The sequence below is a fragment of the Desmodus rotundus genome, chromosome 8, assembly GCF_022682495.2.
Source record: "Desmodus rotundus isolate HL8 chromosome 8, HLdesRot8A.1, whole genome shotgun sequence".
Lineage (NCBI taxonomy): Eukaryota > Metazoa > Chordata > Mammalia > Chiroptera > Phyllostomidae > Desmodus > Desmodus rotundus.
Genome location: NC_071394.1, coordinates 10,237,363 through 10,263,097, shown reverse-complemented (window position 1 = coordinate 10,263,097; position 25,735 = coordinate 10,237,363). Strand labels below are relative to the sequence as shown.

The 25,735-nt window shown below is 42.1% G+C and overlaps 1 protein-coding gene across 5 annotated transcripts in view; it reads left to right on the top strand.

Moving 5' to 3' along the window:
- NSMCE2 (NSE2 (MMS21) homolog, SMC5-SMC6 complex SUMO ligase) overlaps positions 1-25,735 on the top strand; it is a 201,057-nt gene that overhangs the window by 10,300 nt on the left and 165,022 nt on the right. The window lies entirely within an intron of this gene.

The following is a 25,735-nucleotide window of genomic DNA, read 5'->3' as shown; positions in this document are numbered from 1 at the left end:
GATGCTTTGCCATGGCAAGTAGAAAAGAAATGTGGTAAATGCAGTTGTGGAAAGGTAACCCTCGTGGCAGTCCCAGGGATGCTGTGGGGGGAGGAGAGACCCCAAGTGGCCAGTGAGATTCTTTCAGTAGCTCAGGGGGAAAAGAAAGTAAGTTTTAAGAGGTTATAGCTGAGCTGAAGGTTTGTTTCATCCGTGTGCTCCGAACCCACGTTGCCGTGGAGGCAGGACCGGGCGCTCCGAATGGGAAGGCCAGGTTGGCGTCCAGGCTGCAGCACGGACTGTGTTTGGGGCCCTGGGCAAGTTCTGTAGCCTGTTTGTCTTCGAGTTCTCCTTTGTAACAGGCATTGCTGTGGCGATGAAATGAAACCATACAAGTTATGTGGAACAGTGCTTGACACTTAAGTACACAGTAAATGTTAGCTTTTATTGTTCTAGCCATTTGGTTTGCATTTGAGTTGACTGTTTTGCTGGACAACAGTGAATGGGTTGGGAGCAATTAAGGTGCAGAAGAGCAGGACGGAGAGTTGATGAACTGTCTTCAAAGCAGAACTATTCCCTTTTCCTCTTGGCCTTGTAAGGTTAGGCACACTTGCTGTTGACTTCTTGGTCGCCCAGCTTCATCTCAAGGTAGAACGGAGGAGCCTTGTTAAAACTGGTGGTAGCAGTCCCTTAGGTGTCTCGTCTCACTTTGTGCTGCAGTTCTCTTGTCACTATATATTAAATTTTGGTGCAGGGGATCCTTGCTCCCGGGAACCTGAGGGGCGTGGATATGTTCCGCTTGGTTTCTGTTAGTTGTGTATTTTTATACCAGGCGATCGCCCCTGTTCATTGTTCCGGCTTCTTCGAAACGGCCCCTTCCGCCTGTGTTGTGTTGCAGCCTGTGGTGTCTGGGCGGCTGGACTCACTGCCACCATGTCTATCAGTTTTTCTCCCAAATTGTTGATTTTCTAGTCGTAGCTTCTTTATTTGACCTAATTGGGAAACTAAATTTGTTACATTTGGGGATTTTCGACAACTGGAGTTTATTTTTCAGAGTTATTTATTATGTACTTTTTTGCTTTCACAAACAGAATGTATAGGCCTAATTCACCGGAATTATTGTTTCTAACATCATCCTTAAGCAATTGAATTTGCATTTGTGTCAGCCCTTTAAGTTTTGTTCCGTGAATTTGAGGAATGGCCCTTCCCTGAGATGCTAGTGCCCCTCAGAGTCCGTGTCCTTTCTGTCTGTGCCCCTCCGCCAGGCCCGTGCGTGGATGGACTTCAGGTGGACTTCAGAGGTCTGGCTAGTGCTCTTCCATGGAGATGTATGTACATGCATGAGCACTGACAGCTTTATCAGAATCTTGCTAATGTTTGTGAGGAACGCTTGGAAGAAGAGGATACTTTTTAAGTTGCTCAAGGGTCCAATAGATAAGAAACCTCACTGGAGGCCTCTCAGTGTTTCTCTGTATAGTGCTTTTCTTCCTATGGCTTTGTGGGGCCACGGGGCAGAAAGAATGCAGGTGTCATGGTCAGGCAGGTAATAGGATGTTCGCCGGACTGGGCCGGGGTGTGGTGGTGATGATGATGATGGTAAGGATAGAGATAGCCACAGGGGAGTTTGTCACACACTGCCAGTGTGTGTGGGCGCTGTGCTTTTCTACACGCGCTGCCTCATTTGGTCCTAACAGCAGCCCTGTGAGGTAGGGACCGTTGTCATCCCTGCTGCGCACCCGAGTGCATGGAGGGTGGCGGAACTCAGTGCTTCCCTAAGGTCACGGGGTTAGTAAGTGGAAGCCTTGGGATCTGAACAGGAGTGGTCTGGCTCCACAGTGTCCGCCCTTTGCTGTTGCACTTGACTGGAAATTGAGTGCGTCCATCGAGTGGCATTTGCAGTGGTCGGATAACACCGAAGGAACGTTTAGCTCAGAAACGTTATCTGTGGAAGGTGACATCATCAGATTTCTCTGTTCTGCCCTCCTCATCTCTCCTCCCCTTTTCTTTCCTTAATACCAAAATGAGGTTGCATGTGTTTTTCTGAAACAGCCGGTCACCTTCTGTCTTTCCTGCGAGTAAAGTTTTCAGCAGCTTCCCTTGGACATTCTCGCCCTCCGAAGCCACAGATTGCCGTCTCTTGCCTTCAGCCTCTTCTGTTTGTAAAGGCAGAGGTGAACGTGGCCATCATGGAGGGAAGAAGTTGGGAACTTTGGGGGTCATGGTACTCACCCTACTCTGTCTGTTTCTGGACTCGTAATGGCAGGAAAAAAATAATGGCTGTCAGGTTTTCTCTTTCCTTCAGCCATTTGCAGTCCTGCTGAATAGGAACAGTACAGTGAATTGATTACATGGTGGTGTGTTCTTTCATGTATCCAGAATTTGTATTCTGGCTAAGAGCCATCACTTTTATTTTAAGATTATATTTATTTACTTTTAGAGAGGGGTGAAGGGAGGGAGGAAGGAAGGGCGAGAAATACTGATGTGTGAGAGATACATCCTTGGATCAGTTGCCTCTTGCACCTGCCCCAACTAGGGACCTGGCCCACAACCCAGGCATGTGCCCTTGGATCAGTTGCCTCTTGCACCTGCCCCAACTAGGGACCTGGCCCACAACCCAGGCATGTGCCCCGACTGGGAATTGAACTGGTGACCCTTTGGTTTACGAGACAGTGCCCAACCCACTGAGCCTCACCAGTCAGGGCAAGAATCATCACTTTTTAAAAAAATTGTTTTATTATTGTTCAAGTACAATTGTCTACATTTACTCACCACCACTCCCCCCTGACCCCAGCCATCCCTACGTCCCTCCCCTGACTCCACCCCAACTTGGTTTTTTCCATGAGTCCTTTATAGTTGTTAAGAATCATCAGTTTTTAAACCTGATTCCTTTTTAATCTCATCTTAGTCTCCACCCAGGTAGGAAACAGTTTTCGTTTTGTGATAGTTGCTTCAGAGTTAATGATGAATAAAGGATAGCCATCAAGTTAAAAATTACATGCACATTTGTGGTCCTCATGAATAACTGAACTTTCAGATTTGCAGGTGTTAAGCATTTAGTTGCGTGAATTGTTCTGATTCTGGCTAATTTGGGGATAAGAGTCTACTTTTACTCCTGATATAAGACGTTCTAAAAAAATTAATGATAGACAAAAATAAAATTCTGATAACCCATATCACCCACCACCTTATTATATGAAAAAGGAGTAATCATTTTACTTAAATTTCTTATGTTAAAATTGTTTTGAAAATTACTCAATGATTTGATAGGCCAGCATATTATTAGCCTGACATACTTAAGGCTTATTTTCTTAGGAAGATTTACATTCTGGGTTTTTGTTGTGTTGTAATATGTTTCTCCATCTAGAGTACTGTTTCTTATAGCTGGCCAGGGCTCTGGTTAATTGGGAGGTTTCTTTTTTGGCTTTGCTTTTCTGTTCTTTATTCCATAATCACGTCACCAGCTAGAAGCAGTAATTACAAGGGGGTGATTGGAGTGGTGGGGTCACAGTGACAGCAAAGATGACAATAGCCACAGGGGCAATGTTTGCACTTCTTATACAGCTTTTGTAACTGGAGCCAATTGTAGAAGCAAAATATTACTGTAACTCAAATAAGGCAATTGAAAACACATACTTAATTATGGTATCTCCAGTGCTAAAAGTATAAAGGCATTGCCTACAGAATATCAAAATTCCAGCTCTCTAGGAAAACTCAGTTATTTTGCAGATGTAAGAAGAACCTCCACCATTTCTCCTCTACTTCCTGACACTGCTAGGCTTGTTCTCCTTTAAGACCTAAATAGAAAATAAACAGTTTTACAAGGCTTCATCAGACCTGCTTTCCCTTGATTCCTTTGTAACACAGTTGCACAGAGCAGATCCGTACAGTGGACCTTTTGGTGGTGTCAGTTACCGTTGAGGTAGATGACTCTTAATTTAAAATATCACCACTCTTCTACCTCCTTGGCTTTTCATGGGTTTTCAGGTGAGTGTTCCTCCCTCTTAAGATACAGTAACATGCCGTTCTTGATATTCTTTAATAGGGCTTTTTTGCATTTACTATCATATTTTGTTTCGTAAATGTGTCTGGCCTTCCCTTTCAACTGGATTTCCACAGGGCAGAGACCTCAGGGAACTCATCTGGTATTTCAGAGGTTGGGACTCATTTTTTCCTCATCAAGGTGTCGAAGGTATATAAACCTGTTAATAAGTGGCTTTTAAGACTGTTCTCTGAATACAGATACTTGGGTTAGAATGTAGAAGAAAATTTGCGTTCCAAAATTAGAAGTTGGGCACTTTTGTTAGCTTATGAACCTAATTTTAAGACCTTGCACTTAACTTTTGTGTAAGGACTGATGAGTTCAGTGGTTCTCAAACTTGAGGGTGCATTAGAATCGCTGAGAGGGCTTGTGGAAACACAGGTCGCTGGGCCCCACCACTAGAATTTCAGTAGGTCTGGGATGACCTGGAGGATTTTCAAGTCTAACAAGTTGCCAGACAGCACTGATGTGCTGCTGGTCCCCCACATCTCCCACCCTTGTGCTGCTGGTTCTCCACGTGAACCCTGGTCTACAGTCATCATTTCCCCTTTGAAAGGAAGCACCCGCCACCAGGGGGCACCAGAACACTTCTAATGTGACAGCTGCCAGCCTTATGGACCAGTTGGCTGACTGCAGGGTTCAGGATTGTGTCAAAGCTACAATCACTAAACTATTGGGATTTAGTAGCCTGGAGCCTCCGTTGTCCAGTATAGCTAAAATGCCCCATAGAGGCCAGAGAAACTGTAGGACTATTAAGACTACATTTTAAGATGAACTAATTCTTCCAGGAATGAGGAATATGCCCCTCATTTCTGCTGTTTTATATTCAGTTATCCAGGTTACTCAGCTGCATTTACCAGAGATAGATACAGGCCTTGTCAAAAAATAGAAATGTACATCTCCTATTTATTATTCTAAGTTAATGGATCCTGATTTTGTTGTTGATTACATTTCAAAACCACTTTTAAAAGATTTACACCTATTGTACATATATAAATACCACGTCATTTTTTCCTTCTACCGGGGCCAGTTGTGTCTGGGACAGGTTTGAGATGAACTTAACTTTCCTGCTGGCTTCCTTGGTTAGAAAGTTGAGTAGTTTTCTTTTTAAGAGCTCCAGAGAGGAGAGTTTTGGCTGCTGTTTGCCTCACCTCACCTCACCTCTCCCTGCAGTCTCACTATCAGTTCCCAGCCCTTCCAGCACCTGCAGTTTGATTCCTCCACATGGTGGAATGTGAGCAAAGAATTGCTTGCTCTGCTCTCCTGTTAGCTAAGCTGCCCCGTTCACACTGGGATGTTACTCTTTGGAATGGAAGTGAGTTATATTTTAGGTTTTAAGTGAGAGGAGGGATAGTATCTGAATACCGCCTGGGTTTTTCTAGACTCTTGAGAATAATCTCTGCGTGGATCCTACTTTTTTATCTTTGGAGCCGAGGCCTGGGTTAGGTTTCAGTGACGTAATGGAGTGTGAAATGACTGCTGCAGAGAAGCTGAATCGGAGTCGCTCAGTCAGGCTTTAAAGTTAGACAGGCACTTTATCCCTTATTGGTCATCGGAAAGAATCAAGACTAGGAATGCTGGGCAAAGATGTCAACTCATGGCAGATGTAGAACTTAAGGACCATCTTTCAAACATCAGGTCCCTTTTTAAAGAACATAAAATTTTGTCTTGTGATAAGCCGGAAGGAGCTTTTATTAGGTTGGTGATCAACCATTGAAACTAACGTGGTGATTACAGAGGGATCATTTTATTGTACAGACTTACTTCTTCCTCGACTGCACTTAGAACTGAAAGTATATTTGTGTCCTGCAGAAATGCGAAGTGTTACTCGTGGGTGGCAGCACTGTCCAACACCAATCTGGTGTGAGCCGGGTGTGCAATTTCAAGTGTTCTACTGCACTCACTACAAAAGGCGAGAAGGAAGAAGCGCAATTAATTTCAGTAATGTTTTATTAATCCAGTATACCTAAGGTATTTCTCAACATGTAATCAATATAAAAATAATCGATGAGCTAATTTTACATTCCTCTTGGGGGGGCACTGAGTTCAAAGTCTTACACCGCATCTCAGTGTGGCCCAGCTACGTGTTACGTGGTAAATAGCCTCATGTGGCAGGTGGCTGTTGTGACAGCAGCAGGTACAGGAGACACTTCGCTTCCCGGCGCCTGCCAGAGGAGGCCGGAACCTGTGAGGGCAGTTAGGATCGGTTAGGTTTGCCACTTTTTAGCAGCTTTGGTGAGTATTCATATTGAACCAGTTGGAAAAATAAGGTAATGCCACTTACTGATTTTTTTCACTTGCCATTTCTCTGCCACTGGTATGCTTGCTATTTTAGGTTTTTTCCAAAGTTGTTGAACCAGCTTGAAATCACTTACTTCTGGGGATCTTACTAATATTTGCTTCTGTTTGAAATGTCATGAGCTATTTGAACCCACACCTACAGAACTTTCATATTTTGTAGCTGATGTGGTAAATTAGTTTCTTATGGTATTGGGCAAGGCAGGGAGGTTAGGTCTCTTCAGCAGCCAGAATATACTCTAGTTGCTGTAAACAATTAGGCTTGTCAACAGTTGACCTTGGAAATGTTCTAATTTGCTTGTCCCTGGGTGCCTCTTCAGGCACTGGCTTCCTCTGTGGGTGGGAGTTATGAACCCATTTTGGAGAAGCATTAGAGGCACTTGGGGCAAGCTCCAAACAGATGTGCTTCTTGCTTCATTTTTGCATGTGACCAAGTTGCAAGAGGCATGTTCCCTGCGTGAATTTCTTTGAATGTCTTGTAGAATCAGACACTTCTCTGCCTAAAGTTGAGAGGAAGCTTCATTTACCTTTAGATCTACCCATCCCCTTCCCTCCAGCACCATCTGCCATAAGGATCGCTGCTTAAAAATGATTTCATCACTTTGATTATGCAGTATTTCTTAAATTTACTGAAAGAACACATAGAAGACACCTTTTATGCATATTTTGTATTTATTACTGCTGTTGTAGTGTCAGATCCAGAAGAAGCTAGCTGAATAAGCGAAGAGAAGGAAAGGTTAATTGGAAAAGTTATACACTGTGAGAAGTTACAGGCAATACTCGGTAGATAGAGAGGAGAGGAGATGCGTATAAAATGTAGTTGCACCCTCTAAACTGGTGGTGGCAGCAGTGGGGGCTTTTACTGAGACAAAGAGTTAGGTTTCCTTTTCTATGGGGCAGTGCTTGGCCAAGGTAATTTTCTCCTTTGTAGAATAGTGATTGAAAACATTTAATTGAGTTGGGTGGTTTTAACTATTCTTAGATAATTGCTAATACTTTATGATGATCAGTTACTAATATTTATTGGCCCATGCCCTCAAAAAGCTAAGAATTTAGTCTGCAGATAAGACAGATATATGCAAATATAAGGAATGCTACAAGGTAGTGAATGATATGTCCCAAATGAGGAGATTATGGGTCTCTCTGTTCCACTCATGACTTTTGACATTGTGACCTAACAGCCTGCTTTATGTCCGGTTGGCACACATCTTCTGTAGACGCTACTTACTAGGCAACCTAACAATAGCAGACATTCAGAGCTTTTTGTGTGTTTACCTGCCATGTTCTAAGTACCTTGTAGCTATTCATTCACTTAATCCTACAACAGTGCTGTAAGGGTAGGTAGGTGACATAATGACTTGCTCTTTTGATGAGTACACTGAGGCTTTGTCAACCCGGTGTCCCTGCAGGTGTGGCTTCCCCCCTCTCAGTAGCAGTAAGCCCTGACGGCACCCACCCGTACTGTCTCCGCCTGTGTGCGTGCAGAGACAGCCCTGTGCAGAGCTGTCACCACTGAGAGCTCCTCCTGCAGACAGTTTGCTAATCGCATCATTGAGTTGCAAGGTTCCCTTGCTGGGCTTCAAACAAAAGGCTTTGGCTAGGGAGGACTGTGCTTAAAAATCTTGATTGCCATGAATTGTTTCTACTGTGTAGATCATCCTTGTCTGGTCACATCTCTGGCCGTGACCAAGGAGCATCTGTGAAAAGTGGTAGCTATTAATTTCGGTACCCATTTTAAGCCATTGAGTGTAGTTTCCAAGAATGTTCATGATGTCACTGGCTACACCCCTCCCTACGCTCTGTATACGCCAGTCACAGAGACTGGGTCGCGTTCCATCATGGGCTCTGTCAAGCTCCGTGCCTTCACTAACATGACTTCCTCTCCCTAGAACGCTCTCTCCCTGCTGACTGCGGGGAGCGCACTTACTCATCTTTCCAGGTGGAGCTGAAGTGTCGTCCTTTTCTAGACATTCTTCTCCCACCCAGACCAAATGGCTCTCTTGGGTTCCTCTGTGTTGGCTGTGCATGCATTCATCAAAACAACATAGCACTTCTTTGCATCTAATTGTTTACAAGTCTACATTCCTACCACTAGATAAGAGCTTGGAAAGGCCAGTTAATACCGTTTCCCAACCAAGTTCTTTCTGTGTTGCAACTACCCAACTCTGCCGTAAACAACATATAAACAAACGAAAGGGTCTGATGTGACCAGTAGACTCCCGGGCTAGGTAAGTCATTCTGTGGTAGTCTCTCTTCATATGTGTACAGCTAAGGATAGGTGAAACTTTACAAAATCAAAATATAAAGTGATACCTGAAAAGGGATTATGGAGAAACTAACAGAAATGTTCTTGTAAATACAATAATCTTTTTTTTTCTTTTCTGGCCAATTCATTAAATTACTAGCAGCAAATAATTTTTAACGTCACATAAAAAAGTATAATATAAGCCTGTCAGCCTCTATATCATAGGTTTGTAGTAACTCTTGAAATTTCTTCTAGAGCAAGGCATGTCCATGTTGAAGTTCATGTGATTTCTTCCTTTCTAAAGCACTGTACACTTTCTGAAGTTAGTTCCACAAAAATGTATTCTAGATACAAGACCATTATCAAATATATGATTTGCAAATACTTTTTCCTTTTCTGTGCATTGTCTTTTTACTTTCTTGATACTGTTCTTTGAAGCGTAGAAGTTTTAAATTTTGCCCTGGCCGGTGTGGCTCAGTGGATTGAGTGCTGGCCTGCGAACCAAAGGGTCATTGGTTCGATTCCCAGTCAGGGCACATGCCTGGGTTGTGGGCCAGGTCCCCAGTAGGGGGCATGTGAGAGGCAACCACCCATTGATGTTTCTCTCCCTTTCTTTCTCCCTCCTTTCCCCTCTCTCTAAAAATAAATAAATAAAATATTTTTAAAAAGGCCTTTTTAATTTTGATGAAATCCAATTATCTATTTTTCTATTGCTTGTGGTTTTGGTATCACATGTAAGAATCCATTGCTAAACCTAAAATTATGAAAACTTAATCTCATTTTTCTAAGAGTATTATAGTTATAGCTATTAGATTTAGATCCATTTTGAGTTAATTTTTGTATGTGTTTGAATTAAGGGTACATTTCTTTTGCCTTTGGCTCTCCAGTTGTCCCAGCACTGTTCTTTCCCCACCGAACCGTCTTGGTACCTTGTTGAAAGTGAGCTGACCACGTTCATTCATTTTTGGACTCTCGATTCCCCTCCATTGATGGAACTTGGTGTGCGTGCCTGTCTTCGTGCCTCTGCTACACTGGCTTGTTGCTGTTGCTTTGTAGCAAATTTTGAAATTGGGAAGTTTAGTTCTCCAATTTTGTTCTTCTTTTTCAAGATTGTTTGGTTGTTCAGGGTGTCTTATAATTCTATATGAATTTGAGGATTGGCTGTCCATTTCTAGTAAAAGCCAACTTGCATTCTGATAGCATTCTGTGAATCTGTAGATTAATCTGGGGAGTATTACCATTTTAACAATACGCATAATAAGTCTTCTGTTTCCATGTAGGGTTATTTTTACATTTATTTAGATCTTTTAAATTTTCTTTCAACAGTGTTTTGAGAGTATTAGTTTTACACTTCTTTTTTGTTAATTCCAAAACATTTTACTCTTTTTGATGTTATTGTAAATGGAATTGTTTTCTAATTTTATTTTCAGATTACTCACTGCAAGTATATAAAAATATAAGTGATTTTTAGATGTTGATCTTTGGTGACCTCGTTTATTAGTTATATTTATATTTATGCATATATGTACTTAGTGGATTTCTTAGGATTTTCTGTATATAAGAGCATGTCATCTATGAATAGAGATAGTTTTATTTTCTTCCTTTCCAATCTGGTTGCTTTTTATTTATGCTTCTTTCCCAATTGCCACGACTAGAACCTGGGAATAGAAGTGGTGAGAAGCGCCAGTCCTGTCTCGTGCCTGACCTCAGGGCAGAAGCATCCAGCCTTTGGTCATGAAGTGCTGTGTACAGTCAGCTGCAGAACGCCCCCCTGCAGCGTCCTCCAGCACCCTCTGCCGAGAGAGCGTCGCGTGCTCCCTGTAAGAGGAGGCGCTTGAAGCAAGTCCATTCGCTATCCCAGAGTGTGTGTTAGAAGATACATTTTGAGCTAAGAGGCAGTTAATTGATTATGTGGCACAGCACACAAATAAGCAAGTGGAATAAAGCCTTAAAGGTGTGCAACAGAAAACCTGTGTTCAGGGAACAGTGGGGGTTCCAGGCTGTTCTAGCCGTGGGCCTTTAGGAGAAATTTCACACGGGCGATGATGACAGAAGATGGGGAGGTGTTCCCTGGGAGAGGTTACCTCTGAGGGAAGCAAAGGGGAGAAGAGTTGCGAAGGCCTTGGTGTCAGGCTCTGTGAAGGGTCTAAGTTTTTACCCTCCTTGGAAGCTACCAAGTCAGCCACCACACTTTTGTGGGTGCTGCCGGAAGACAGGAGACCTCAGGACCAGAGACGGAGGTCTTTGTTACTATTGCCCATCGAGCAGTGTGAGTACCATGTTCCCCTAGGTTTGCCTGCTGCCACCATGCCCCCCTCCCCAACCTCCATCCTTACCCGGGTGACATGGGAGGGTCAGGAGTGATTCTGCAGTGGGTTCGCGTCACAGCCGAGGAACCTTGAGCTTAAGGATCCTAGATTTCCTGGAGGACGACATATGTTTCCTCACTGTCCTGCCCTCTGCTTTGGAGGGAAGCACTATCTCAGTCTTCCAAAGCTTTGTTCATTATCCAGCGTCCTTGAAAAGATAGTCTGGAACAAAAGGGTCCTTGATTCCTCTGCTTGCAAATTGTGCAAAGATGTGTGAGACCTACTAAGAATTGTTTCCCAAAACCTGGCAGACACAGGGGACTGCGAGAGGTTCAGATTGAAGATTAACTTCGGTTTGGGCCTTTCTGAGGTTTTTGCCATCTAGTAGATGTAATATATTTCTTAATGTTGGAAGGTCATGGTTGCTGCGGGCTGCCTGCCTTCTTTCCCTTTCTGCCAAAGAGGGCAGCACAATACTTCAGTTGCCTAAGCAGAATAACCTTGGAATCAAATTCTTGATTCCAAGAATTTTGGAATCAAGTAACCTGGGTTCAAACCCAGCTCTGCCCATTAATAGCATTGTGACTTTAAGCAAGTTTTTCTCATCTATAAAATAGGGGTAGTGTTGTAAAATAGCAACTAATACCTAACGAATATTTTTAACTGTGCGCCCACAAACACCTTCATAATCCCCACTCTATTTAGGGTTGATAGGAGAGTTAAGTAATGTCTGTAGGACAGTCCCCACTGTGACTGGCACGCAGCACTGCCATCATTTTGTTTGGTCAGTACTTGTGTGGGCCCTTTGCAGGTGAGAGAGGTGGGTCCTTTGGAGCTCTGGCTCCAAATTAGTACCGTGCAGAGTTAGTATTGTGCAAGTTTAATATTGTACACTTAGCCATGAGTTAGCGTGCAAGCTCTGCTCCCTACTAGATGTGCAAATTTGAACACTTAACTTCACTCTTTGCGCTTCCTTTTCCTTGCATGTAAAATACGGACGTTGACTTTTCTTCAGGCTGGTTCCCAGTTTGACACAGCCTATGTGCTTCGGTACGCAGGTTTGCTGCTCCTTGGCCCGTCAGACTGTGAGCACCTGCTTTGGTTATGAGCGTTGGCGGGGAACAATGGAAAGTGCACACCTTTCTGTTGGGAGGGGGAATGGTGCCGAGAGTGTGTTGAGGGCCCAGCGTGTTTGTGTGGGGGGGTGGAGGATGGGCATTCTCTTCCCAATAGGAAAGAAAAAGACATTTATGATAAGGTCTAAGAAGCAGAAATGTGTTCCAGTTTCAGAAAAATTAGTATGGGATTTAATTTCCAGCAAAAAGGGTGGGAGCGCCTGTGGGACAGACTAAAATAGGCGTTTAAACCAGGTGATAAAGAGAGATTATGTAACATGTCACCCCGCAGATGTGCTTTTTCAGTGCTTGCCGTTCTCTTGAAATGGAACCTTCCAGAGTTCCCAGGCAGCTGTGGAGTTTGCTGAGCCTGAAGGAATTACCCTGTATCTGCCTTATCTTGGTTTTCTCACTGCTGAGTCTATGAGTTACGTGGATCTTGGCTGAAACTTAACAATATCCAAGTGGGTAGTAGTGTTATTTGCAACTTGTTTTGAATTTTATAATTTTCTGAATGCACCACGCACCTGTGTTTAGGCACCTAATAATTTGGAAGCAAAATACAAATAGTAGTTGCTGTAATGAATGCTAACAGATGCATATACCAAAGCTCTGTAATACCCAGAGCCTTCTCTCCGACCCGATGGGTGTTAGGGACGACTACACACAGTCTGAGAGGTGTTTCGGATGCTCAGCTGTGAAGCAGCTTCTTCCTCCCTTTCCTCTTTTACTTTTTCGTTAACTGATTGTGTGTTCCAGTAATTTCCTGTCATTCTTGCATTTAGCAAATATTTGCATCTTCACCCCAATAATAGTGTTTCTGCTTCTCATTCTTATCAATCTTGGCCACATCACTAATGGGGGAGCCTCTGAAAATATAAGCAAAGTGTTTCACATGATCTGCCCCTCACATTTTCATATGGTTATGAAATAACTATAACTATAGTGACTGCGTGTGACCAGGGATTTTCATGTGCTCTCATTGTCTCTTTATTTAATGGTTTTGGTTGGCCTCGGTTAAGGACGATGGGAATAGATTTCTCAAAAGAGGAAAGTTTATTTGCCAAAATTTGATTTTATTTGTTAGAGTTTAACAGGTGACTGATCTAACTTCTCATTTTCATTAAGAACATATTTTATTTAAATCTTTATCTGGGAAAGAAGTGAGATTTAAAAATAGGACAGGTACCCCTACATTTATTAGAAGTACTGGGTATTGACCACGTGGTGGAGTAACGACACGTCAGCAAAGGACCCTGGCAAGTCCTCCCTTCACCGTGCTTGCATGACGTTCCTCATGTCAGGGGCTGGAGCTCACTGGGGAGTCTGGTACCCCAACTCAGCAGTAACGGTAGTAGATGAAATTGGTACCAGGAGTGGGGTTCGAACCCCCGTTGGCATATGTCCATATTGCTGTGAAACAAACTCCTTTAAAACTTTTAAAACTTAACATTTTAAAACCCACAGCCTTTTTTGTCCTAACGTCTCATGATTCAATGCACTGACTGGCCTGCACTGGGAGGTTCTTTTATGCCACGTGATGTCAGTTGAGGTGGCAGCCGTTTGGGGGCTCGACTGGATAGGAACTTGCCTGATGGCTCCCTTAGCTGGCTGGCAGTGGTGCTGACTGTTGACTGGGTGTCAACTGGAGTTCCTGACCAGGGCCTCAGGATTCCCTGTCCCATGTGGCCTCCCCATGTGCCTTGGGTTTCTCCCAACATGGTGGCTATTCCAAGAGGAAGGAAGCAGAAGCTGCCAGACCTGTTAGGACCCGGACTCAGAAGTATCCAATTGTTCAAAGCAATCAGCCTCAGCCTCATGGATAAAGAAAATAAACTCTACTTCTCAATGAGAGGATAACATTCATATAAGGACCAACAGAAATGAAAACCGTTTACTAACTGTGCTAAGTTTGGGGACTCTAGTGGTGTCTACAGTAGACATGGCATTGTGCCCTGAGCAGAGGCTGGGGAGAACAGGAAAGGGCCAGAGTGGGGGTGCTAGGCTCTCGTAAGTCAAATGAAAGAGTGGGACTTTCTCTTTAGGGTAGTGAGAAGCTATTGAAAGTTTTTGAAAGAGGAATCAGATAATTTGTGTTTTCCCTAATCCTCTGGCTGTATTGTGGGAAATGGTTTTTGTAGGAATAAGCCCAGAGGGGCCCACCAGTCGGGAGGCCGCTGCAGTAGTCCCCAAGTATTAGATAGTAGTGCCTGGGACTCAGAAGGTGGTCTGGGGTTGGTGAGAAATAGGTTCCTAAGAGACAAAGGGGGAAGAATGGATGAAACGTGATGATTTATTAAGTATGCAAACTAGGGAAAAGCAGACGTCAGCGACGATAACTCAGATTTCTGGCTTCACCACCCACGTCAGGTCCCGTATACTAACATGGCGTGGCACTGAGCTAGTGCCACAGAAATTACCACAGAGCTAGTGGTTTGAAGCAGCACAGGTTTATTCTCTTATGGAGTTTGAGATCAGAAATCTGAAATAGGCCGCACTGGGCTGAAGTCAAGATATTGGCGGGGCTGTGTTCCTGACTCTAGGGAAGGATCGTTTTCTCGCCTTTTCCAAAGCTAGCAACAGCCGGTTGGTTCTTTGTTATCATGCATCGCTTCACCGTGGGCTCTCCTGCTTTGCTTTCACGAATGTGGACCCTTGTGATTATATTAGCTCCACCCAGATAATCCAGGGTAATTTCTCTCTCCATCTCAAGGCGAGCTGGTTAGCAACCTTATTTCCCCCTGTAACCTTAATTCCCTCTTTCCCTGTAATGCAACGTACAGGTTCTGGGGATCACAACATGGACATTTCTGGGGGGCTGTTATTTTGCCTACCACAAAGGGGAACCTGAGGACTGAAATTTGTTGTCTTTGGGGTAGGAGGAAGTGAATTCAGTTTTATTCATGTCTCCAGGTGGGATGACCAGTATGTGGTTGGTCTTTAGCTCAGGATAAAGTTATGGATTTAGAAATAGCCTGCATGGGGTAATGGAAGCCATGGAATGAATATTATTTCTTAGGCAGAGCATGCAAGTTGAAAGAGGGCCTGGGCCGGCGTCCCAAAGGGTTGGGTAAAGTTGCAGACTGAAGAGGTTGAGAAGGAGCTATTGGATGGCAGCAGGACATTTAGAAGAATTTGGTTTCAGGGAAGTTGTGTTGTATCTTTGCCCTGAAAGGATCCTTAAACTATTTAAACCTGCTTCTGTTACAGATCAGGAAACTGAGGCTCAGAGAGACGAAGTGACTCGTCCAGGACTGTATAACTAGCCAATAGACGTGCTTCCTGACTCCTGCTTCAGTTTATTTGCCAACCTGAGCCTGTTTAATCTTTTCATTTTGAAGGTGGTATTGAGGAAAGACTTGGGCTCTGTGTGCGTGTTTGTTTCTTTGGCTTTCTGAACTCTGAGAGAGAAAGCTGCTGGGATCGTGTTGCCTAACTAGTGCCTTAGTTACATGAAAGTCAAGTTCTTTATGCCAAACAACAGAAATAAGATTTATTTTTTTAATTTTAATTTCTAAGTACAGCCTCACTTCCTTTTGCAGTCTTTTTTTCACTTCATTTTGTGTGTGTGCTCTCTTTTCTTTTTAAATAAACATTTTATTTTCGAATAATTTTAGCTTGATAAAGCATTGCAGATAGTGTAGAGAGCTCCTATGTACCCTCACCAGTCCCCAAATTGTTTAAGGTCTTACATTCCTGTGGTACATTTGTCAAAACTAGGAGACAACATTACTATTGACTAAACTAAATAGTAAACACCAGGCTTTATTGGATTTCACTAATGTCCATTTTTAAGACATTGTCCAGGATCCGGTCCAGGATACCACGTTGCATTTAGTCATCATGTCCTTGGTTGCTTCATAGTGTGTTTCCATTTTTTTAATGAAAAAAAAATTTTACAACCTTGACAGTTTTGAGGAATGCTGGTTAGGTACTCCGTAGAACGTCCCTCCAGTTGGGTTCGTCATGCCTAGACTGTATGCCGTTTTTGGAGAGAGTACCATGGAAGTCATATGTACTCCCTGGTATGATTCTCATCACATTGTGCCAGGGAGTGCGTGACATCAACATGACTTACTGGTGGTGTTGACCTTCATCACCATTCGTTGCCCCATTCGTGTTTGCCAAGTTCTTTACTGAAAAGGTGCTTTTCTTTTCCCCTCTCTGTGTGCTGGTTTTTGGAAGCAAGTGACTAACTCCACCCACATGCAAGGGGGAAGAATTAAGCTCCATATTCTAGGGGGATACATATCTACATACATTTTTTTGAAATTTTTTTTGTAAAGAATTGTATTTTCCCTGCCCCAGCCCCAGAATTCCAGAATTAGCTATTTCCCCAAGGAGCTTTTGTTCCTTTTACCAGAAAGTGAGGTTTAGAAACTAAGGTGTGAGCTCTGGGTGTGCTCTGCTACCAGAATCTCACTGTTTCTAGGCCCTTTCTGCAGACAGAGTTGGGAAGCATGTGTACGTATACTGACATATATACACACTTACCTGTCATCATTTTATCTACCTGTATCTATATGAAGGTACACATGTGTTTATACTGATGTCTTCAACTCTGATCTAGTAGTAGTACCACATGGTCAAATTCTCATTACTTAGATTATCTCTGTCTTCCTCTCCAGCCTTAAGAACCCTGGCCTCCACTGGTCATCCATTTATTTATTTATTTGACCTCAAGATACAGGTAAAGCGGTCTCAGAATTATTAACTCATACTTCCATAACAAACAGCATCATCAGTGAGCATATAGTGCTTATGTGTACAGTTCTTTTTGTCTTTAGTCCTACAGTTTTGAGTCATAACAGTTCAAGGTTACTTAGGTCAGTTTCTTTTCCGTCCACTGCTTTCAGTGAGGTTGTGTCAAACACCTGTAACACAGTTAAATTCCGTTGTCAGAGACTACATTCTATCCCAGATCGTTGCTTTGTTGTTGTTCTTGTTCTTTGTACATTAACAATTTTGTGGGTTTAACTTATATGGGTTTTGACACATTGCCTTCTCTTTTTGGAAAGATGTACTGTACTGAAGACATTTGGTGGCAGCAGAGTTGGGGTGTAGTTCTGAGACCAGGACTGTGAATAAGGCCATGGTCAGGTCTATAGGTCAGCAGTCAGGGTTAATGAGCCTTCTGTGTTCAGAGGTCTGGAATAGCAGAAACTTTCAGTAGTCACGGGTTTGGAGGTGATGGAGTTTAGAGGACTAGGCAGATACCAAACATAAGGTAAAGAGTTGAGTTGCATCAGGACATAAATATTGGAACTCAAAGTGATGGCAAGTGGAATCTATGTGAAAGGACCACGTTAGGTGTACGTGGTACACAGCCAGCAGGAGCAACACTGTGGTAGCTGCAGTGAGTTCTGAAATGGAGAAGAGTCTCGGAGATTTTAAGTATATAAAGGGAGGGATCCTGTCTCTTTCAGACCCTACGGAAATGTTTCTCAGACTGCCACCCTCAACAGCCTGCCTTAGATACACCCACGATGGTTTCATAAAAATTGCAGAGTTGGAGCTTCTGAAAGCAGAGCCCAGGAATCTGCATTTGAAACAAAAATTCCAAATAATCCTGACACCATCTGAAGTTGGAGAACCCCTGCCCCTAGAGTAAATGGGGAGGCACCTTGCTCAAGTAGGTTTAGTTTACCTTGTGTGTTTACTAAATTGAATTGCAGGTCGGTTCTGAAACCTTCTGATTAGACAGCCAACTTTGGAATAATAAAAGTAAAAAAAAAATCTGAGGCTTTTGGAAAGTTTAAACAGTTTAAATAACTTGCCCAAGACCACAAAAAGTTCGTAAGTGGTAGACCCAGAATTCAAACCCCAGGCAGTTCCTTCCAGGGTCCCTGTTGTTTACGACATTGTGAAAGCTTTGGGGGTTCATGTCCTGCACCCCCGCAGTTTCAGAGAGAAATTCAGCAACCAAGAGAGAATAAATAAGAGAGATCGTTAAAACCACGCTGTCATTTCGGTGCTTCAGCAAGCAGGGTGATAGTGATGTTCTTGACCCCGAACAAGATGCATGTCTTAAAATAATTTGGCAACATCATATTAATGTAAAAGTACCATACCTTGGAGCATGACAGTACTGTCACAGATTTGTAGGTTCTTAGACCTGAAATGGACCTCACAGGTCTCCCTCTTACAAATGAGGGAACTGAGCCCCCAAAAGATTAAGTTGACAACTCAAGGTCTCTGAGCAAATTACCGACAGCCCCAGATGCCCTGATTCAGTACAATATCATTTCCACTTTCATTCTGCTTCTATCTTAAGGATCTTTAGGAAACAATTAAAAATTTATAACTAGAGTTATTTTTAAAATCCATTCCACTTAGATAAGCCTAATTAAGAGTTGCACAGATGTTCCCTGGAGGGTGAGAATTTGTAGCTGAAATTAGAAGCAAATCTAGTAAATTTGGAAGGAATGTTGGGTGCAGTTGCAGAAATAAACGTGAGTAAGTGGCTTAGGGTGTGTAAGTGGGAAAGTTGCTTTTCAAACAGAAGCTTTTGTAGAATGCATTGTTTATGGGACCTGACTTTCGGTTTTGATTTTCTAACTTAACAAAAGGCCTAAAATAATTCAATAGTATAAAAATAGAGAGACAGCTGGTTGAGTTTGAGATTTGTTGAAAATGTGGATTTGATGTAACAGTTCTTTTTTGTCTTAAAATTTGGTAAATTTAGAAGAAAATCTTTAAAAAAAAAAAAAAAGGCAATTGGGGCTTTTAACTTTAGAACATGCATTAGAACCATGGATCTCAAATCTCTCCAGGATTCAGAATTGCCTGGGGGACTTGTTAAAATATGTATTCCTGGTCCCCGCCTGAGTTTCAGAATCGCTTATCTATTGTTGGGCCTGAGAGTTTGCATTTCTGACAGGTTCCCAGGTGACGCTGATGCTGGTGGGCTGGTGGGCTGGTGACCACACTCCGAGAACCACTGAATTGGAGAAAACAAATTATAATAAAAAGCAATCATACTATTATAGAGTAAACACTGGCTTCTTTGGTTTCTGTTACAGAAATCATTTCTGTTAACTCATTACTAGTAAAACCATAGTGATAACACACAGAGAGAAATAATTTTGGGTTGGCCAAAACGTCCATTTAGTTTTTTCCATAAAATAAAAGACACACTTTTTATTTTCACCAATAACTGTATTGATTTGGATATTTTGAGTATGTCAGCTATCACCTGTGTGGTATGATGTCGATGGTTTTCAATTTAATGTCTCAATTTGATCGCTGTCAACTTCAACTGGTCTAACCTACCACCAAGCATTGTCCAGCGAGAAATCTCCAGCACGAAATTTCACAAACCACTTTTGACATGTTGAATCAGTCACAGCACCTTCTCCATACACTGCACAAATCTTTTTTTGCATTTCAGTTGCATTTTTACCTTTCTTGAAATAATAAAGCATATGCCAAAAACATTGCATATTTCCTTCCATCTTCAATATTAAAATCGCTACATAAAAATTCACCAATTTTGATAAGTTTTTTTTAACGCACACTGACACGACAGCTGTCACAATACAATCTAACAAAATTGTTTTGAATGAAGTTGAAGACAACTGAGCTCTACTAGAGTCATCTTACAGGAAAAACAAACTTTTTAGCCAACCCAATATTTGAAGTCAGTTCTGAGTCATGATAAGATTAAACTATATTAATTGTGCTTAAGTTATATGGTAAAGTATACTTTCTTAGTTGTCTGAAGATTAGGGATCTATGTGTAGCATACGTTATGGTGACTAGGTACTCCACATCCTTGTCATCACTTGGTGTGGGAAATCTTAATTTTAGCTATTCTAATGCATGTGCAGTGGCAGCTTACAGTGTTTTAATTGCATTTCCTAATGACCAATAATCTTGAAAACCTTTTCGTGTGTTTATCTGACACTCACCAGTTGGGTGAAGTGTCTGTCCAAATCTTGTTCCCCTTTGTTACTGGACTATTTTTAAAAACTTTTACTGCATTTCGAGAGTTCTTTATATGTATTCGTTATCAAGTGTATGATTTGTGAATATTCTCACCCAATCTATACTCTTAACACATTCTTTTGAAGAAGCCAAACTTTAAAATTTTGATGGCATCCAGTTTATCAATTTGTTCTCCTCTGGGTGTGCCTTTGGTCTTATATCTAAAAAGTCTTCGCTTAACCTAAGTTCCTTATAATAATTTTGGGTTTTACATTTATGTCTGTGATCCATTCGGACTAGATTTTTGTACATGACTCGAGGCATGGTAAATCAAAGATTTTTTTGTTTTTCTTTTTGCATATGATAGGGGTCAATTGAAAGAGCACTTTGTTGAAAAGACTGTCTTTTCTACACTGAACTGGCTTTGCTTTCTCGTCGTATCAGTCGTGCGTACGTGTCTGTCTGCACTCCCAGGCGTTGTATCCCGTTCTGCTGATGTATCTGTCTGTCTTCGCCTTAACACAAGCTTTGGGATTACTGACTGCAAGTAGTGTCAGTTGTCCGTCTTTTCCTTTTTCAAGGTCGTTTCGGCTGTTGTAGGTCCTTTGCATTTCCATATGAATTTTAGAATCAGTTTGTCAATTTCTACCAAAAAAAACCCCCCAGACGCTGAGATTTTGATTGATAATTGTGCCTCGTAGCCTGGAAACTTCCTCAAGAAAGTAGGACAGGGCAATTGTAGGTCTTATCTCGTATGTTTCCAGTCATTCTCCTTCCCCTTCTTTATATGATGTCTAGTGTCATGCAAAATATTACTTATATTTTATATAAATATATTTTGAGGACTTAATTTCTGTTTAATTAAAGTTTTCCTTTATTAACTTTAATTTTTTAAAAGAATTTATTTATTTATTTTTAGAGAGAGGGGAAAGGAGGGAGAAAGAGAGGGAGAGAAACATGCATGTGTGAGAGAGAACGTTCATCAGTTGCCTCTCGCGTGCCCCCAGCTGGGGCCCTGGCCCACAACCCAGGCATGTGCCTTGAGAGGGAACTGAACTGGTGACATTTTGGTTTGCAGGCTGGCACTCAAACCATTTTGCTGTGCCAGCCAGGGCTGGTATTGCTTTTGATGACTGATAGACATTAAATTGTATCCAGAGACTGATTTCTGTGATCTTACAAATTCAACTCTTCATAGAATTTACCTCCAGCAACACTTTGAGTTACAACCTCACCGTGGTAGCTTCTGGACTGTTAACTTCTCGCTCTAGGGAAATAGCTGTGTGTCTAATGAAAGATGGTCTCCATCACCCTGAGATAGAACTGTTTAAGTCAACCAGTCAGTCTTCCTTTTCACTTTCTCTTTCTCTCTCCTGGAAGAAGTTAATGTTGAGGAGAATTCCTTTAGCTAGAGAGGCAACTGGTTCATTATTCCGTGACTTTTGTGTGAAGTATATTTTATTTATTTCGGGCTTGTTGTTCAGACACTATAGCACATGCCTTCCATGCTGACTTTAGGGTACACATGAGGTTGTTCCAAACTCCACCACTTATTAACTGTGTGACCTGGGGCAAATGATTTAACCTCTTTGAGCATCAGTTTTCTTATCTCGAAGTTACTTTTAATTATACCTAATTCACATTGTTGTAACAAAGGCTGGGCTGAGTAGCGTGTTCAAAGTGCCTGGCACGTAGTCAGGCTCAGTGAAGATTTAATCTGCGTCTCCTCCGTTCATGCCCAGTGTTTTTGTTTGGCCACTTAAACTCTAAGTCAGCCTCTGCGGAAAGACATGAGGGCATCTGTTGAGCCTCTGCCCCAGTCTGGCATCTGGCCCATACTTACTGATCCTTCAAGACATGGTCCAAACTTACCTTCTCCTGTTAAGTCCTTCCTGCCTTCTGTGGGCAGTGTTGGCCACTCCTTCTTGCTTCAAAGCGTTTTTACCCTCTGCCTGTCATGTATTGAGTGCTCATTATGCATTTGCTAGGTAAATGAGTTTCTGGATTTAGTGTGTGTGGCGGGGGGTGTTGACAAAGCTCACTGAGCCTTGCAGTCTTGTGAGTTTGGCTCAGTACTTTGGGCTCCAGTTAGTAAAAATAACAGAGTTAAGGAAGTGCTGTTCACTTGATACTTTGTGTTTCTAAGGGCAGAATGCTTTTAGCATTAAGGTTAATTACACTTGCAGACTAGTATCTGTTCTGTAATAATTTTAATGATAGATAATGTTTTGCTAGTACTTACCGTGGGGCAGGCCCTGTGCTTATCACTTTACCTGCATTTTCTCATTTAGTCCTCATATCAGTATGAGTTCGATACTGTTATTTTACCCGTTATACAGGAGAGGGGACTGCGACTCGAGTAAAGTGACTTGCCAAAGACTACATAGTTAGCAAGTAACGTAGTCTAGATTTGAATGTAATCTGATTCCAGAGCTGGCTTTTTTGAATTACTGTATTATTATACAACTCCCCTCTTCTGTATTATTATAAGCAAACTGGGTGTAAATGCATGTGTAAAGATGATTATAAAGGTCAATATTTCTTGAAGATTTTCCCCATATTTGCTGTTTGTAAAAGGATCACTTACTAGTTTTTGCCATACACTGTTAAGCTCTCCACTGTTATTTCTGGTGGGAAGCACTTATAAAAAATGGGTTCAGTTTTAATTTTACCACACTGATATCTGTGTGGAGGAATAATTATGACTAAAGTACAGTGTAGTGAGAAGTAACCAAGTTTCTATTAAATATTGCTCAAGCACTAAGTCATTAAGCTCGACTCCTGATGAATATATAATGATTGCTTAATGCTAGGCTGCCAGGGAAAACACACACAGCCGCTCACAGAGGTAGGTGCGTGTGTAGATCTGTGTTGTTACAGATAATTGGAGCTATCTTTTCAGAGGAAGAGGTCTTTTGCAGAGGGAGGGAAAGGTGGTATCATTTATGCTGCCATTGATTTGAGTTTATTCAAAAAGAAGAAATTTGTTGCTTACAAAATATAGAAGAATCAAGTTTTAGCTTCAAGAGATTAGGAAATACTTATTCTCTGTTTCAGAAAATAAAATCTCCCTGATACATATATACACATACACACACTCTAGGAAGTTTATAATATAGTCAGGCGATTCCCTGCCTCCTTCCTTTTTGCTTGCCAGAATGATACGTACTTTACGGCACTGAATGTTTATCAGATCCTTCAGGGTGTATGGTTCATGTTGAATTGGAGTCAGCAACCCCGTGAGGACACTAAATGGCTGCTTTGTCTTAGTCTGGTATTTTACTAATAAAATGCACAGAGTTGAATTTAATCACTATATATAATAGGTATTGTTCCTGTTCACATATGCTTTACATGACTTCGGAGGATAAAACACCACCTGAATCTGCAGCTTTTATTTGTTTGGGACAGATTTTCAGGAAGCATCTCGGCTGTGGGCAAAACTGCAGTTGAATGAGGGATAAAAGGTTGGAAAAGATATGTAGGTGAAATTTGTCTTCAGGGTGTGCCTCTCTGGTGCACACGCACACGCTCACGTGTCCCTGGTGGAGAGGTGTGAAGCACAAAGGGTTTGGTTCTATTCTGGGTACTGGGAAGGACTCTGGAAAAGGCTGAGATCATAGGAACAGCACAGCAAAGCGAAAAGATACCTGGTAGTACAGAGAGGTAGCACAGAAATGTATATGGACAGGCTAGGGGAAAGAGGAGGGGAAATGTCATTTTCATGTCGGTTTCACTGAAGGCATTTCTACTGATGACTTGGCTCTGGGACCTGTTTCAGCTGTGCTTCCCAAACCCCAGGGCTGGGTCTCAAGGAAGAGTTTCTTTCTCTGTAATGCATACCTGGGGGGGCCTTATTTGGATAGTTGGTGGTAAAGCTACATCTCTTAGCTGCATTACTTATCTTCTGTTCTTGCTGACCTGGTCACTGGTCCAGAACTCGAACTTTGATTGTTCTGGTGACCATGCCCACCTGAACTTGGGGAAGCCAAAATAAAGATTGTTTTCCCCATTTTTAACCTGTGGCCTAGAAAAGGCCATTATATTGAACAGAGAAATGTGCATAGACCCTAGACAACCTTGGAACTCGCCCTGGATAAACTCTTCATGTGTCCCTGCTCTGCTACGTTAAGAGTTACTGTATGGGTACAGTCTTACTACCCACATCTTCTAGTCAGAGGACCTGGGATTTGTCTTACCTGAGTATACAGTTGTAAAAATAGCTAGTTTGCCTCCTGTCTTCCTTTCCTTTGGCAGATCCATCTCTTCTTTTTGGCCCAGTCTTCCACATTCAAGAATCCACCATTGTTACCATGTTGCTTTCATACTTGTTCCTGCCTCAGCCATCATCTTACTCTCACTGAATTCTCATAATTTGTTTTCAGTTGAATTTGATTGCAACACTGAATCATCCATTTCTGCTTAATGTTCTACTGATCATGTAATTTGAATGCCTTTTCAACACTTCAAAGAGAGAGAGTCAGTAATCGTTACAATATTGCTGTTAGTGCATTTTGACATTGGGTAACAGATGACGTGTCTAATGAATAGCATGGCTGCTTAGATTGCATAATTATAGGTTTGTTTGACTTTAGGAAAATTATGTGCAGGCCAACTTCATCCATTCAGATACTTTTTATAGTATATAACTACCAAAGTACTTCAGTCTAAAAGGAAGCCTTCCTTTAGTGATTATTACTATTTTTCTAGGATTTGCCACCAAACAGGAAGAGAAATGAAACAGAAACCATCTTTTAAGAATGAGTTTAATGCTGCGGCCTTTCCTGGTCTAAATAACACTTTTAAGCTTCCTTGCGTACTTCTAGCAGTTCATAGTGCTTGGGATCACTGGGTACAGACATACAGATTTGTAGGAAGGCAGCCCAGTTACTAGCATCGTAACTGAGTTATAATTTTATAATGCAAATCAAGGTTTATCTGTGCCCTCTGGACTTGATTTGCTGTCAGGGGCAGGGGGATAGATTTCAGCTAGTTGCTGTAGTAACTTCTTAACTGTTTCGGCATTAGTGTACCAGATGTGTTGCGCAGGTCTCACATTCACCGAGATCTCTCCAGGAGCCTTGCCCATGTATTTATTGGCTCGTAAATGAATGTTCAAGTATATCATTTAGGTTCATATATGATTAATCCAGCAAGGTTTGACTGTCATAATGCATGCTCATAGAAGGGCACATCCAAGAAATAGAAAAATCCCTAGACTCTCCTGAGTCTGCTTGGCTGAGGAAGACAGTCCAAGGCTTGAAAGATAGAAATGGCTTTGACATTGGGCTCCCCTTGGTGTTTCAGGACTCTCCTTGTTCTCTAGAACATTGCCCTCCATGGCTGCTCCCTCCATCTCCGTTGCTGCCATGCTCTTGGCCTAGTACAGGTTTGGCTTCTCAGCAGCTAGAGTTGGCTTAGTTATTCTCCTAGCATTCAGTGGGTGACTTGATTGCTTTGATAGCACCTCTGGTTAGCCTTGCTGATGTGGAAGGTCATTCTCTTCACCAGTGTCAAAATGTAGTACAGTTGAATATATATGCACTCTATGTTCACTGCAGCGGTATCTACAATAGCCAAGATTTGGAAGTAGCCCAAGTGTCCATCAATAGATGAGTGGATAAAATAACTATGGGACATTTACACAAGGGGACACAGCTTGGCAGTAAAAAAGAAGGAAATCCTAACGTTTTGTGACAGCATGGATGGACCTGGAGAGTATTATGTTAAGTGGAATAAGCCAGACAGAGAAAGACAAATGCCATATGATTTCACTTATACGTGGAATCTAATGAACAAAATTAACGAAAATTAACGAAATAGA